The sequence below is a fragment of the Bombina bombina genome, chromosome 5, assembly GCF_027579735.1.
Source record: "Bombina bombina isolate aBomBom1 chromosome 5, aBomBom1.pri, whole genome shotgun sequence".
Classification (NCBI taxonomy): Eukaryota; Metazoa; Chordata; class Amphibia; order Anura; family Bombinatoridae; genus Bombina; species Bombina bombina.
In genome coordinates this window covers 1102807885-1102821093 of record NC_069503.1, presented here as the reverse complement: position 1 = coordinate 1102821093, position 13209 = coordinate 1102807885, and the positions used below count along the sequence as shown (strand labels likewise).

Genomic DNA, 13209 nt, shown 5'->3' with positions numbered 1-13209 from the left:
TTATTGCTATGTTATCGGGTCTGTAGTCGCATCTTATGTGTTGTGTATATTTTTCTCCTCCTCTACGCCGCCTCGGCCGCAAGCTGCGAGGAGGGGATAATGTATATTCAGATTATGCGCTTTCGTTATTCTGACTGCATCTATGTAGGTATATGTAGGCAAGTTCTCCTTATAGTATATATTGGAGGATGGCAATTATTATTAGAGTAGTATTATTTAATATAAGATACAGCTGTTGCTATAATGCAGTCAAGTATTCCTATGTTGTGATCATGTTTTTTGTGGAATGTGCATATAATACTAGATAATAGATTTGTGTAACTATTGTAGGCATATAAGGTAACATAGCATTGATAATCTTGTCAGTTAAGACGTTGAGACTTTCCAGTGATAAGTACATGAGGAGAAATACATTGTGAGTGTGCCTTCCACCCCTTAGGTTTAACAGCAGAACTGTGGATACCTTTCTGTGTAATATATATATAAAATATGCAAACGGATTTGTGTAGATATTTTAAACATACAACTAAACGATTTACCTTTAAAACATTTCAACAAATGGCATGGGAATGATGATGCATTATGTATAGGCTATTTCCCCTTTAGGTTTAACAGCAGAAACCTTAATATCAGTTGGTTAGGTGACCGGGAGATAATAGGTATGTCTTTTTCTCTGTTTGAAAAGTCTTATAACTGAGTCAGCGTATGATGTCGTTGTGAGGCTCAAGTCCCATACCGGACCATATGGTGTGGTGTAGATTCCCTTCTGCATAGTGAAATCCTGGGCTCTGTTCGGAATGAGGTTTTTAGACAAGGGACATAATGTCTCTGAGTCCATGGCCTCCTGAGGGTCCCCCTCTAGCCCCCAGGTTGGTTGCCCTAGCTCCGAGATCTGTCCTTTCCACAAGCTCAGTCTTGCTGTTCTATTATGGCCTTGTTTTGGTTGTATAATAGAAAGGAGCCCCCACTCACCAGCGTGGGTATACATCATAGTGGTATCTGAACTTTTCAGCTGATAGCAGGTTAGTATTGATGTAGACTTCAGCTCAGATTGATGGCTAGAATGGTCCCGCTTCTGTGGATCTGGTGGAATTGGGTAGCGTACAGCTTTAGCATTGTACCAGTATGCGCTCTTTATTGCTTTATAGTTGTCAGACAGTAGCTTTGAAATTATTGTTACCAACTTGCCATGTGGTTGTATGATATGTCCGGTCACTGGCGCATAGTGCTGGTCAGTCTCTTTAAGTTTTGAGGCTGTGTCAGGCTCGTAATTTGTAGGCTGTTGCCTTGTGGATTCCTCTGGTTTTGTGGCATCTATATTGAGTTGTAGTTTGCGTTCTGAAAGCGATTTGTAAATTAGGGTTTGCATCATGGCTTTTATTTTGGCGAGTTGGAAGTCAATCATGTCAGGAAGACCGTTTACCCGCATGGTGGTATTTGGATGCAGCATTGTCCTAGTATATTTGTACCGTGCAGGGGTTTATAGCTGTTCTTGAAAGGCAATTGATGCTGTTAGAGGTTTGGTGAGTTATTTTAGTTTCTTGTATAACCAGTTCTGGTGGAATACCCTGGTGGGGGGGGGGGGGGGCGGGGGGTGAGAACACCCTGCCTGCGAGTTGGCATGTTCAAACTCTGGGGTCATTAATACAGCAGCGTAATGAGGCTTGATGATATAGGAGTACGAAATTTAATCATTTTATGTATAGAAGCTGTGGTTTTAGGGTGGTAATTGGCGGATTACTGCCTCTTCTCCCGGAGCGCCGGAAAGATGTTACCGCTCAGAGCCACTGTTACAATTAACATCCAATCAGTGTGTGTGTGTCATATGATAGTCTTTAAGTCCGGCCCTTAGGAAGCAAATGTAGAGAGTGGGTGGGACTGCTCTCTATGTAACAGCCCAGCCAGGGCTGCCCAGAGTATGTAATATACACCAGACTGGTCTGTAAGTGCTGTTCATCACAGTTTTTAAATAATTTACAGGACTGATTGTTCCTACTATCCCATTAGAACCTGAATAGTAGGAAATTAGTCTGTATTAGTCGAATATTTTATATGGGGTGAACTAGTAACTCTATATATTGTTTGTATACACACATATTATAGCAGGAAATATCCACTACTCTACTTGTTTCTGACGAGTAATAAATTGCAGCAGATGAGTAAAAAAAAAAATTGCCTTTTTCCCTACCTTTAACATTAAGTGGACTAGAAACTTTTTCCCTCTGGAGTCTGGACTAATAAAAAAAATTTCCCCTGAGCAGTATACTATACAGAAAGTTGCAAATCCCAGTATATATATATATATATAGGGAAGTTGGGTCACATGCGTGCAAGTTACATTACATCACAAAAATGTGAAAAAATAAAATAAGTCATTGGTGATTGGGACATTACATTTGATGCAGTACTTCCAAGTCCCTTTAAGACTGCATATTTTGAAAGTGATTTCAAGCAAAACACAATTCTTTTGTTGTATAATTTACCAGTACTGTTATGTTGACAAGATTAGCAGCAGTTTCATCTCCCTGTAAAGTCATCTTGATGCTTTCATCAGTCAAACAGTGAAATTACCTAGAGAAACTCAGCAGCAGAGACCAAAAGAAAACGTTTAGGGCCAGATTACGAATAGAGCCAATTGCGCTTTCGTAAGCACGATATTTGCACTCCACTCGTAATACCAGAGCATGCAAATGTGCGCTGGTATTACTAGTTGAGCGCAATGCAAACGCGATCTCATGTTCGTATTGCATGGAATCTTTGCACTCACAAGCGCATGCTTCAATAGGCTCCAGTGGAAGCCTTGTTATCATGCCGATAGTCACAAACCCCTTAAAACTGCTCAGTGCAGTTATATGTTAAAAAAAAACTCTCTTATTTTATTAATAAAAAGGAACAATATTCTTTATTTGAGGGGCAATGGGGGTACATTTTTTAAATTAACCAGAGGTCTGACCTCTGGTTATTTTTCAGAGCGCAAAGTGCTACCGCATGCTTGAGGTAGCATTAACCAGCCAATTGTAATGGCTGGTTATGTAATGTGCGCCGTAAATTAAATTAGGGCTCCACTTGTAATCTGACCATTAATGTTTTGTTTCTAAATATACAGTTTATTTAATCTGATTCATATCTCCTGGTATAAATTGCACCCCAGTAATTTATTTATTGATTTATTGTATTTATTACTTCTCCTTTTATAGTTTCTGATTTCATGTACATTTATTCAAAACATTTCTCAAATGTGAAGTATTGTTTGCTTTATTAGACAAATGTTATGCATTATACCCATCTGGGTTTATTTTGTGCAGCTGCGCCCACTGCTTGTCAATCATTCTGGTCGATCCTGACCAGGACGATTTAATTCCGCCACCTTAAGGCTAAACAGCAGTGCTTTTTTGACGGCCTGTCAATTGAATGCTTAGTGCTGTCTCAGAGAGGTTATTTTGATAGGGTTACTGACAGCTTGATTCAGGCTAGGAAACCTGTCTCCAGGTGTATTTAGCATTAGGTTTGTAAAACCAGTTTTGTATGGTGTGTTTGCAAGGGATAATGCTGGAATTCTCTTAGAATTCCTAGAGTTCTTGAGTTCCTGCAGAAGGTTTAGAAAAAAGTTTTCTTAAGGATACGATTTTTTTCTCTTTTCGTCTTTTTCCATAATGGATTGGTAATATTCCAGATTTCTAGACATTTGTTCAGGCTCTGAACAGTTATTAGTCCATTTTCTCCTTCTCAGAATCTTAATCTGGTTTTGAGGGTTCTTCAGGTCCAACCTTTTGAACCTATGCATGGTTTAGACCTTTAGCTTTTATCCTGGAAGGTTATTTTTCTTCTAGCTATTTTTTTCTGCCTGAAGAGTTCCTGAGCTTTCAGCTTTGTCTTGCAAATCCCCCTTCCTGACTTTTTTTTAAGGATAACGCTGTTCTTCACACTAGTTATTCCTTTCTTTCAAAGGTGGTATCCACAGATAGTATCAACCAACCAGGAAATTGTGGTTCCTTCTTTTTATCTTAAGAATTCTAAGGAGCCACTCCTTCACAACTTGGTTGTTGTGAGCTCTGAAATATACTGTGGAAGCCACAGAAAAAAATCAGACTTTCTTCTTCTCCTTTTGTTCATTTTTTGGGACCTAGCAGTGGTCAGAAAGCTACCACTATTACTTTTGCTGTTTCTTTTAAAGCCTTAATTTGTAAACTATATTTGGTTGTGCGGAAGACCCCCTGAGCATATTACTGCTCACTCAACTTCTTGGGCCTTTGATAATGAGGCTTTTATTGATGAGATATGTTAGGCAGCTACTTGGTCATTTCTGTATACTTTTTCAGAGTTCTATGACTTTGATGTGTTTGCTTCTTCTGAGGCTGCTTTTGGCAGGAAATTTCTGTGGGCCATAGTGCCTAATCTGTAATGTACATGGGTTCACTGTTTGTCTCCTTCTATTTCATGGTGATCTCATGGACTTCACTGCTTGTGTATATATTCCCACACATGACTCTTACTATCTGATAATAGAAAACAACATTTATACTTACCTGGTAAATGAATTTATTTTGTGATGGAGAGAGTTTCCAAGCCCGCCCTTTCTTGTTCAGTTGGCGGCAGTACATATTTAGCACTTCTTTTACCCCACTTTATCTTTTCTGCATTCCTGTCTCTTTCATCTACTTGGCTTTATGTTTGACTGAGGATTAATTGTAAGTGGGAGGGATTTATATCTCTGTATGTTGGGGTGTCTTTTGTCTCCTCCAAGTGGTCAGAAAGGGTATTGCCACACTTTATGACTCCATGCACCAGAATATCCATATTTGTTTTGTGGAATTCCCTCATACATACAAAATTTATGAACCCTTATATAAAAGCTGCTTCCATACAGTTCACTCAATATAGATACAATATACGCATACATATACATATAACCCTTTAACACAGAATTGCACATTTCTAGGTGCGGACATGTGAGAAAGATACTCTCACAAAATAATAATAAATCATTATGTTAATTTTACGACGGAAATTCAGGTGCTTTTTTTAATATCTCTCTAGGCAAAAACAACAATAGAAAAAACTACAACTGATTAAATTTTAGTCAATAACATCTGAATAGCAAAACAACACTGGTAGCATTGCATTGGTACCTCAGGCCTTAATTAAATATATTCTTCTATATATATTAGTCATTTCCTATTCTGTCAGAAGTAACGACTATACTTCTATAACTCTGTACTCTTCTGTACTTAGGATGAAGACTGTCACAATTAGAACCCTTTAAGTAATCTGCTATATGATTGGTGCAAGTAATGACATAAAAACACTGTAACAAAGGGGTTTAAGAACTGAGCACTTAAAGGACCAGTCAACACATTAGATTTGCATAATCAACAAATGCAAGATAACAAGACAGTGCAATAGCACTTAGTCTGAACTTCAAATGAGTAGTAGATTTTTTTATAACAATTTTCAAAGTTATGTATATTTCCACTCCCCCTGTACCATGTGATAGCAATCAGCCAATCACAAATGCATATATGTATAGTTTGTGAATTCTTGCACATGCTCAGTAGGATCTGGTGACTTAAAAAGTGTAAATATAAAAGACTGTGCACATTTTTTTTAATGGAAGTAAATTGGAAAGTTGTTTAAAATTACATGCTGTATCTGAATCATGAAAATGTAATTTAACCTGAGTGGCCCTTTAAGGGATCCAACACTAACAGGGAAATTTACTGACGTCTGGGGACAAAAGTGACACTTGTATAACTCCCCCCCCCCCCCCCCCCCCCCCAAAAAAAAAAAAAAAATTCTGTTAGTTTGTTAAAGGGACATTCAAGTCAATATAAACTTGTATGATTCAGATAGAGCGGCGGTTTTCAAACTGTGGGGCACTTCTCCCCAGGGGGGCTCCAGAGCAATCAAGGGGAGACGTGGGAGGAGGAAACTGCTCCGGGTCCTGATGAAACTGCCCCGGGTGCAGTGAATGTTTGCCCAGCTTAGTGTAAGTACAACTGGTCACAGGGAGGGAGAGAGGACTCTGCTTTGAATTAGTGAGAGTGATTGAAACTGTAGCAAGGAGCATGCGCTCTGTTGTGTGGCGCAGACAGAAACCACAAATTCACTGGCCCCTTCTGCTGCAGGTATTCATTTCTGGCAGGATGCTTTGTAAGGCTTGCATGGCTACCAGAAATCAATATCTTCATTAAGCGCCAGCGCAGACCGGAGTCGTTATTTAGTGCAGTAGAATGCGCCTCTATAAAGCCGGCTAGCTATGCTTGCCTCTCTTCTAAATGTCCTCTGAGGCTTTTATATGTATCCATGAGATATGCAAGTATAGACTTCTGCACTTCTACCGTAAATTTATTAACATCTGTTGCGGGGGGCTCATCTTTAAAGTTTTGCTAAAGGGGAGAATAACTGTCTAAGACTTTGAAAACCTCTGAGAAAGAGCAGCAGTTTTAAGACACTTTCCAATTTACTTCCATTGTCAAATATTTTTTTAGATTCACACTTTCTGGGGAGCAAGATCGTACTGAGCATGTGCACAAGCTCACAGGGTATACGTATACTAGTCTGTGACTGGCTGATGTCTGTCACATGATACAGGGGGCAGAAAATTGGAGAGAAAAAAAATTTGTAAAAAAAAATAAAATGTACTGCTTTTTTGCAATTCTGAGTAGGTGCTATTGCATTGTCTTTTTGTTATGCACTTGCTAATTATGCAATTCTACTGCATTGAGTGGTCCTTTAATAAATGTACAGAAAATTGTTTAAATTCATTGGGAATGCAATGTCTCTTTAATTGCTACAGCAAATAGTCGGGCAAATTCTAAAACAAAAAAATCTTATTGTACATAAATGAATGCTTTTTTTTTTCTCTCTCTCTCACTCTCTCTCTCCCTCTCTCTCCCTCTCCTTTCTTTTTCTTTCTTTTTCTTTCTTCCTTTCTTTCCCTTTCCTCTCCTTTCCCCTCCTTTCTTTTTATTAACAAACAACATGTTACGTGCATACAGTCAATCCTTTGGTATCAGAAAAGTATTCAATAATTGGGAAAAAAAAACAGTTTTGCATTACTATTCTGCACTACTAAATTTAGATTTTGTTGCCACAGCATCGTTTCTAGACTAGATCTTGTTGTTTTTAGGCGGTACTCATACAAGACTGCCCTCTATGGTTATATATTTTAGGGTTGCACCGATACCGATACTAGTATCAGTATCGGTACCGATACCAAGTATTTGCATGAGTACTTGTACTCCTGCAAATAAACCGATACTTAAACCGATACCTCCATTTCCTACCCATATGCCATCTTGTGGAGTTTTTCAAACTGTATGTTCCCATTTCATTTTAAGCTGGAGTGGAGACTTAACTAAAAATTGTTCTGCCAATACAAATTGCTCTTATTTGTATTATTTTACGTCAGAGCAGTGCTCCAAAAGCTGCTACTTTACAGCTGGAAGCCTCTCATCTTGCACAATTATGCTCAAAACATACTGTACTCTGAGGAACACCCTTAGCCAGGGCTGGACTGGGAATAAAAAGCAGCCATAGAAAAATATGAAGACCAGCCCTATTTTCTGTTGAGTCAGTAGAATACAAATGCCCCATTTTTCTCAAAGGGGATTACTGGGATACTCCTTCCTCAATATTATTTTCAGAATTAAATTATACGACTTTGTATTATGTACAAGTGTCAGATTTATCAGTTATATAGGCACCCTACAACCAATTGCATCCAGTAATCGCCCCTTTAAATTGTATCTTTCCAATCCCAGCTGCTGCAGCTGTTATTTATTAGTGTTATTATTAATATATGTTAGTGTAATAATTTTATTTATAAAATTTGTGACAACAAGCACATAAAACTGTTTTATTATTTCAAAATGTCTTTTGAGATACACTTCATAATTATAAAGAAGCGATCTTAAATCATTACTCTGTATTGTGCTTGGTAAACTGTCATGACATTAAAAAAGTATCGGTAATTGTTCACGGTCTTAAAAAAATGGTATCTTTGCAACCCTAATATATTTAGTATCTATTTTTTTAAATATCGCTAATAAAAATGTAATTAGTGTTTGTTGCATAAAATCTATAAAAAGAAAGCACATCAAGTTAGACCTTTTAGTGTATGAAACAGGCATTACTGCTTTTCTTCAGCTGCAGCATAACAGCAATGCACAGGAGGGACAGACTGAGCAGTCAGGCAGATAGGACCTGGACCGAGGAACCGGCACAAGGGGGGGCTCGTCTGCAGTATCGCTTGGGGGGTACTGACTTCCCCCCGTCATACTGAAGCTTCTCCTGGTGCACTGCCTCTGCTCACAGTCACAACTGGTAAAATGAGCTAGGGCATTGCTGACAGCTGCACCAAAAGGTAGCAGTTAAAGTTGGGTCAAGTGGAGTCCCTGACTTTGGATGAATGTGGGTTGTTCTGGGGGCCCTGGAGTGTGCTTCTGGCCCTCAAGAGTGGAGGCCCTGGGGGAAGTCTGTTGCTTTGGGGTCTTGACATGGAGTTTGGGGTTCCTGGTGGGGGCTGCAGGGTGAGGTAGGGGCATAGTGGGGGGCATGGGATTGGGGGCCCTTCCCTAATTTTACCCAGGGGCCTTGGTTGGTCTCAGTCTGCACCAGTGCCCAGTGAGCCTAGGTTAAAGGAATGTTGAATATTTTTTTCTTTATAAATGCATAGTACAGGTATATATAAGCAAATTATCAATGCATTATAATTGCATACAAAATAAATGTATAATAAGCAATTACACTTTAATTTTTTATGCAAATATTTGAATAGTAACACAGTCCAGGGATACACCCATTGAAAAGTCTCTTAGGTATTTTTATGACCAGTTACAAACAAATAGAAATTAACTCCTGTACTGATCAAGCAGAGGCTGATTAGAATGCTGCAGGGTCAGCCATCTTAAAGACACATCAATATCAATAATGTAATACTCTACAAAAGTTTAATTTTGCACAATTAAACAACGTTGCAATACATTTTCATGTTTATTCTGTCTGCTTTCCTGTCTTTTATTTCTGAAAATTGAAGTGTTTCCACTCCCCAAATAAGCTGGAGTACATCTAGTAGAATATAGAACCCTGACACTTTTTCATATTACACAGTAATTGTTTGATAGGTGCAGGAGTTTGTACCTATTGGTGTATCCTGGGGGTTCAAATCAATGTGTAAATGACAGCTTTAAAGGGATACTAACCCCACATTTTTTTCTTTCATGATTCAGATAGAGCATGCAATTTTAAGCAACTTTCTAATTTACTCCTACTATCAATTTTTCTTTGTTCTCATGTTATCGTGATTTGAAAAAGCAGTAATATAAGGTTAGGAACTGGCCCATTTTTAGTTCAGCACCTTGGTAGAGCTTGCTGATTGGTTTGTTACATTTAGCCACAAATCAGCAAGTGCTACCCAGGTGCTGAACAAAAAATGGTCCGGCTCTAAAGCTTACAGTACTGCTTTTTCAAATCAAGATAGCATGAGAACAAAGAAAAATTGATAATAGGAGTAAATTAGAAAGGTGCTTAAAATCTCATGCTCTATCTGAATCATGAAAGAAAAAAAATGGGGTTAGTATCCCTTTAAGTGCTTTTAAGATAATTATTTTGTATGCAGTTTGTATGCCGTGATTCATTTCTGATGCATAAATGAAAAATTTACTTTAATTCCAGAGGATGCATTCAGAGTTCAACTACGGGAAAAGAGGGCACACGCACACAAACCCCCCCCCCCCAAAAAAAAAACATTTTTAATGTCCCTTTAATGTAATAGAATAATTTAAATGATTATTTTTTTATTTTAGTTTTTCCAATTATCTGTCAGCTATTCGTCTAGTATAGTTAAACATTGTCTCTGTCCTTTTAAGTACACTTATTTAATAATGTTGTGTTTTTCATTCTGAAAATGCTTTTCCCCTTAATGTTAAGTGTTGCTGTAAGATCGACTGAATAATGCAGTAACGCACAATCTCATCTGATTAAAAAAACCTCTTGTGAATCACTATTACTCAGCTGCTCTCACAACAAACAACAATTTTGTTTTCATGATTTCCTGTAATTATTTTGTAGCATCCTCTAGAAAGAAAAAAGAAAGAAATATTAGTGCTCTTGGCTATTATCTCAATTGCCTGAGATCTTGAATAGATAAAACGCTTTTTAAAACAGAACTGCACCCGGCCTACAAATGACATTATTAAACAAAAACTTCTAAGAACAATTGTTTGGTTATTATACCAGCTTCCTAGTGACATTACCAGCTTCCTAGTGACGTTACCAGCTTCCTAGTGACGTTATCAGCTTCCTAGTGATGTTATCAGCTTCCTAGTGATGTTATCAGCTTCCTAGTGACGTTATCAGCTTCCTAGTGATGTTATCAGCTTCCTAGTGATGTTATCAGCTTCCTAGTGACGTTATCAGCTTCCTAGTGATGTTATCAGCTTCCTAGTGATGTTATCAGCTTCCTAGTGACGTTATCAGCTTCCTAGTGACATTATCAGCTTCCTAGTGACATTATCAGCTTCCTAGTGACGTTATCAGCTTCCTAGTGATGTTATCAGCTTCCTAGTGACATTACCAGCTTCCTAGTGACATTATCAGCTTCCTAGTGACGTTACCAGCTTCCTAGTGACATTATCAGCTTCCTAGTGACGTTACCAGCTTCCTAGTGACATTACCAGCTTGCTAGTGACATTACCAGCTTCTTAGTGATATTACCAGCTTCCTAGTGACTTTATCAGCTATCTATCATCTATCTTTCATCTATCTATCTATCTATCTATCTATCAAATATATTATCCTATTTAATAAAAAATAATTCATTCCAGCAGATTTCTAGATACATTTTGTTGATTGGTTATTAAATATACCAGCTTCCTAGTGACGTTACGGGCTTCCTAGGGAGGACGTTACCAGCTATCTAAATATGTCTATCTATTTCTCTATCTATATAACTGAACAAGCCTAATATATTATCCTATTTAATAAAAAATATTTTTTTCCATCAGATTTTTGCCTTAGATTATATTTCTAGATGCATTTTGGATCTGTTAGCCGGCCGGCCATCCCAAAACCCGCACCTAGTTAGTCTTTTGTAATGAACATGAGAAGGATGTTGTTGGCTTCAAGCTTGTGGATAAGCTGCGCAGTCTGCCTGGCGGTGTGTATGCTGTTCGCTTGAAGTAACCGCGCAAGTACTGGATATCTGGCAGAAAATGCACCTGTAACATGGTCGGTAGCTTTGCAATTGGTTAAACTGATTACTGCAGAAAAACTAAACAAAATACTCAGACCTGAGGGTTGCTGGTAGAGATGTCTAGTGGGAATCTTTAAATGTCATTTTCTCTGCATTGTATGCATGAAAAAGTATGAAATATGCATAGCATGTGTCATTTAGACCTGCAATGTCACAATATGCTACAATAAAAAATATCCTGTCTTTACAGTACCTTTAAATATTATCTCAGTTCAGCTACATACAGAACACAAAGAAGTAACCATTTATCCTAAACTTTAATTGATACGTTTTTATTTTACTTTAAAGGTAAATAAAATCTTGTATTGTAAATAAAGCTTTGTTTAATAAGCAGCTAACTTCCAGCTTCTTAGCCTACCTAGGTATGCTTTTCAACAAACGATAAGAGACTGTAGCAAATTAGATAATAGAAGTAAATTGCATAATTGTTTAAAAATGTGTGCTCCATCGGAATCCTGGGTTTCATTTTCAAGTTTTATTGCAGTATAAATTTGTGCACATTAATCTATAGATATTGACTTGTAACCCTAACTTGTTGGTTTAATTAACCCTGTCATGTGTCAAATTCATTATTCAGTCATAAGCATTTATATATATATGTGTGTGTGTGTGTGTGTGTGGTAATGGTTATTGAGTGTTTTGAGCATGTGCAAATAAGTTGGCGGCCATCTTGGAGGAGGATAGTATTTTTAATTACTGGCACATTTTACTAGCTGTATGGGGGCCCAGCACATTTTTGAAGTAGGAACCTATTAGCATGTTGTGTCAGTGTAATTTACTATGCATTCTGATAATGTTAGAAAGCAGCCATTTTACATATCTCCCAATCATCCCATCATCAGATATAGGAAATCGGCCCATTTACCCCTCTTTTTAAATATTGATCTTTTCCCCCTGTTGGATAACTGAGGCTGACCGTCCTCCGACTGCCCAAAAATAAGACTGTATATCTCTGCCCTTGTTTGCAACTATTTTCCTACCTATCACTCCATCCAAAACCCACTTCTTTCCTCCTCTTTTATCACCCACCTACATTCCCACCTACAGAACTTTACCAGAACTTGCTAAATTCTCTGCCTCGCTCCACCAAACTCGCCCCAAACTTTCAAAGCTTTAAGTTTTCCCTAAAAACGCTTCTATTCATGAGTGCTTACAATCTAAATGAGCCTATCTCTCTGTTTAGTTTCTTCAGAACCTTCTCCTTTCTTATCAGTTTCCCTCATACTCTGTCTAGCATGGACGTTCGCTCCCGACTTGTCTTGAATATCACCTATTTACATGGTTACCTACACTGGATGGCAGATCACAGACCCTCTACCATTCATCGTCTTTGTAATTTTCTTTTTGGATATTGTACTGTAACATAATGCACCTAGCACTGTAAAATATTGGCAAACTAATAATATCAATTTCAGCAACTATATAGACCTGCAGGCTTATTCATGAATAGGTATTGTATACAGTATTAATCTTTGTAAGCTCTATGGATGGATTTGCATGGGATTAGCATATTGAGACCGGTTACAAAACATATATGTAAAATTTTATTTTTCTTAACCCTTTCGCTGCTAATCCTTTTTTTTTCCCAGTGCTGAGACAATTTTGAGCTTTTTTGCTACTTACATTTAAACCCTTTTGTAAGTCAAATTTCAGTGAATGACCCACACAAATTATAAATTGTTTTTTTTTGCAGGCCCAGCAGATTCACAATATACCATTATTATACAGGTGGCCCTCGTTTTACAACGGTTCAATTTACACCGTTTCAGAATAACAACCTTTTTTTCCAGTCATGTGACTGCTATTGAAAAGCATTGAGAAGCAGTGCATTTATTAAAATAGCCAGTATTTGGAGCTGTTCGCTTGTGTTGCAGCCAAGCAAGCTGAAATTAATCAGTTTAACCATACCTGAGCAATCGAGCAGATTTCAAAGGAACAAGATCTTCCTGTCTATA

The 13209-nt window shown here is 37.8% G+C and overlaps 1 protein-coding gene across 2 annotated transcripts in view; it reads left to right on the top strand.

The window, feature by feature from the left end:
* The window catches only part of TRAPPC9 (trafficking protein particle complex subunit 9), a 1774054-nt gene that overhangs the window by 1532091 nt on the left and 228754 nt on the right, over nt 1-13209 (top strand). The gene's annotated exons all lie outside the window — the stretch shown is intronic.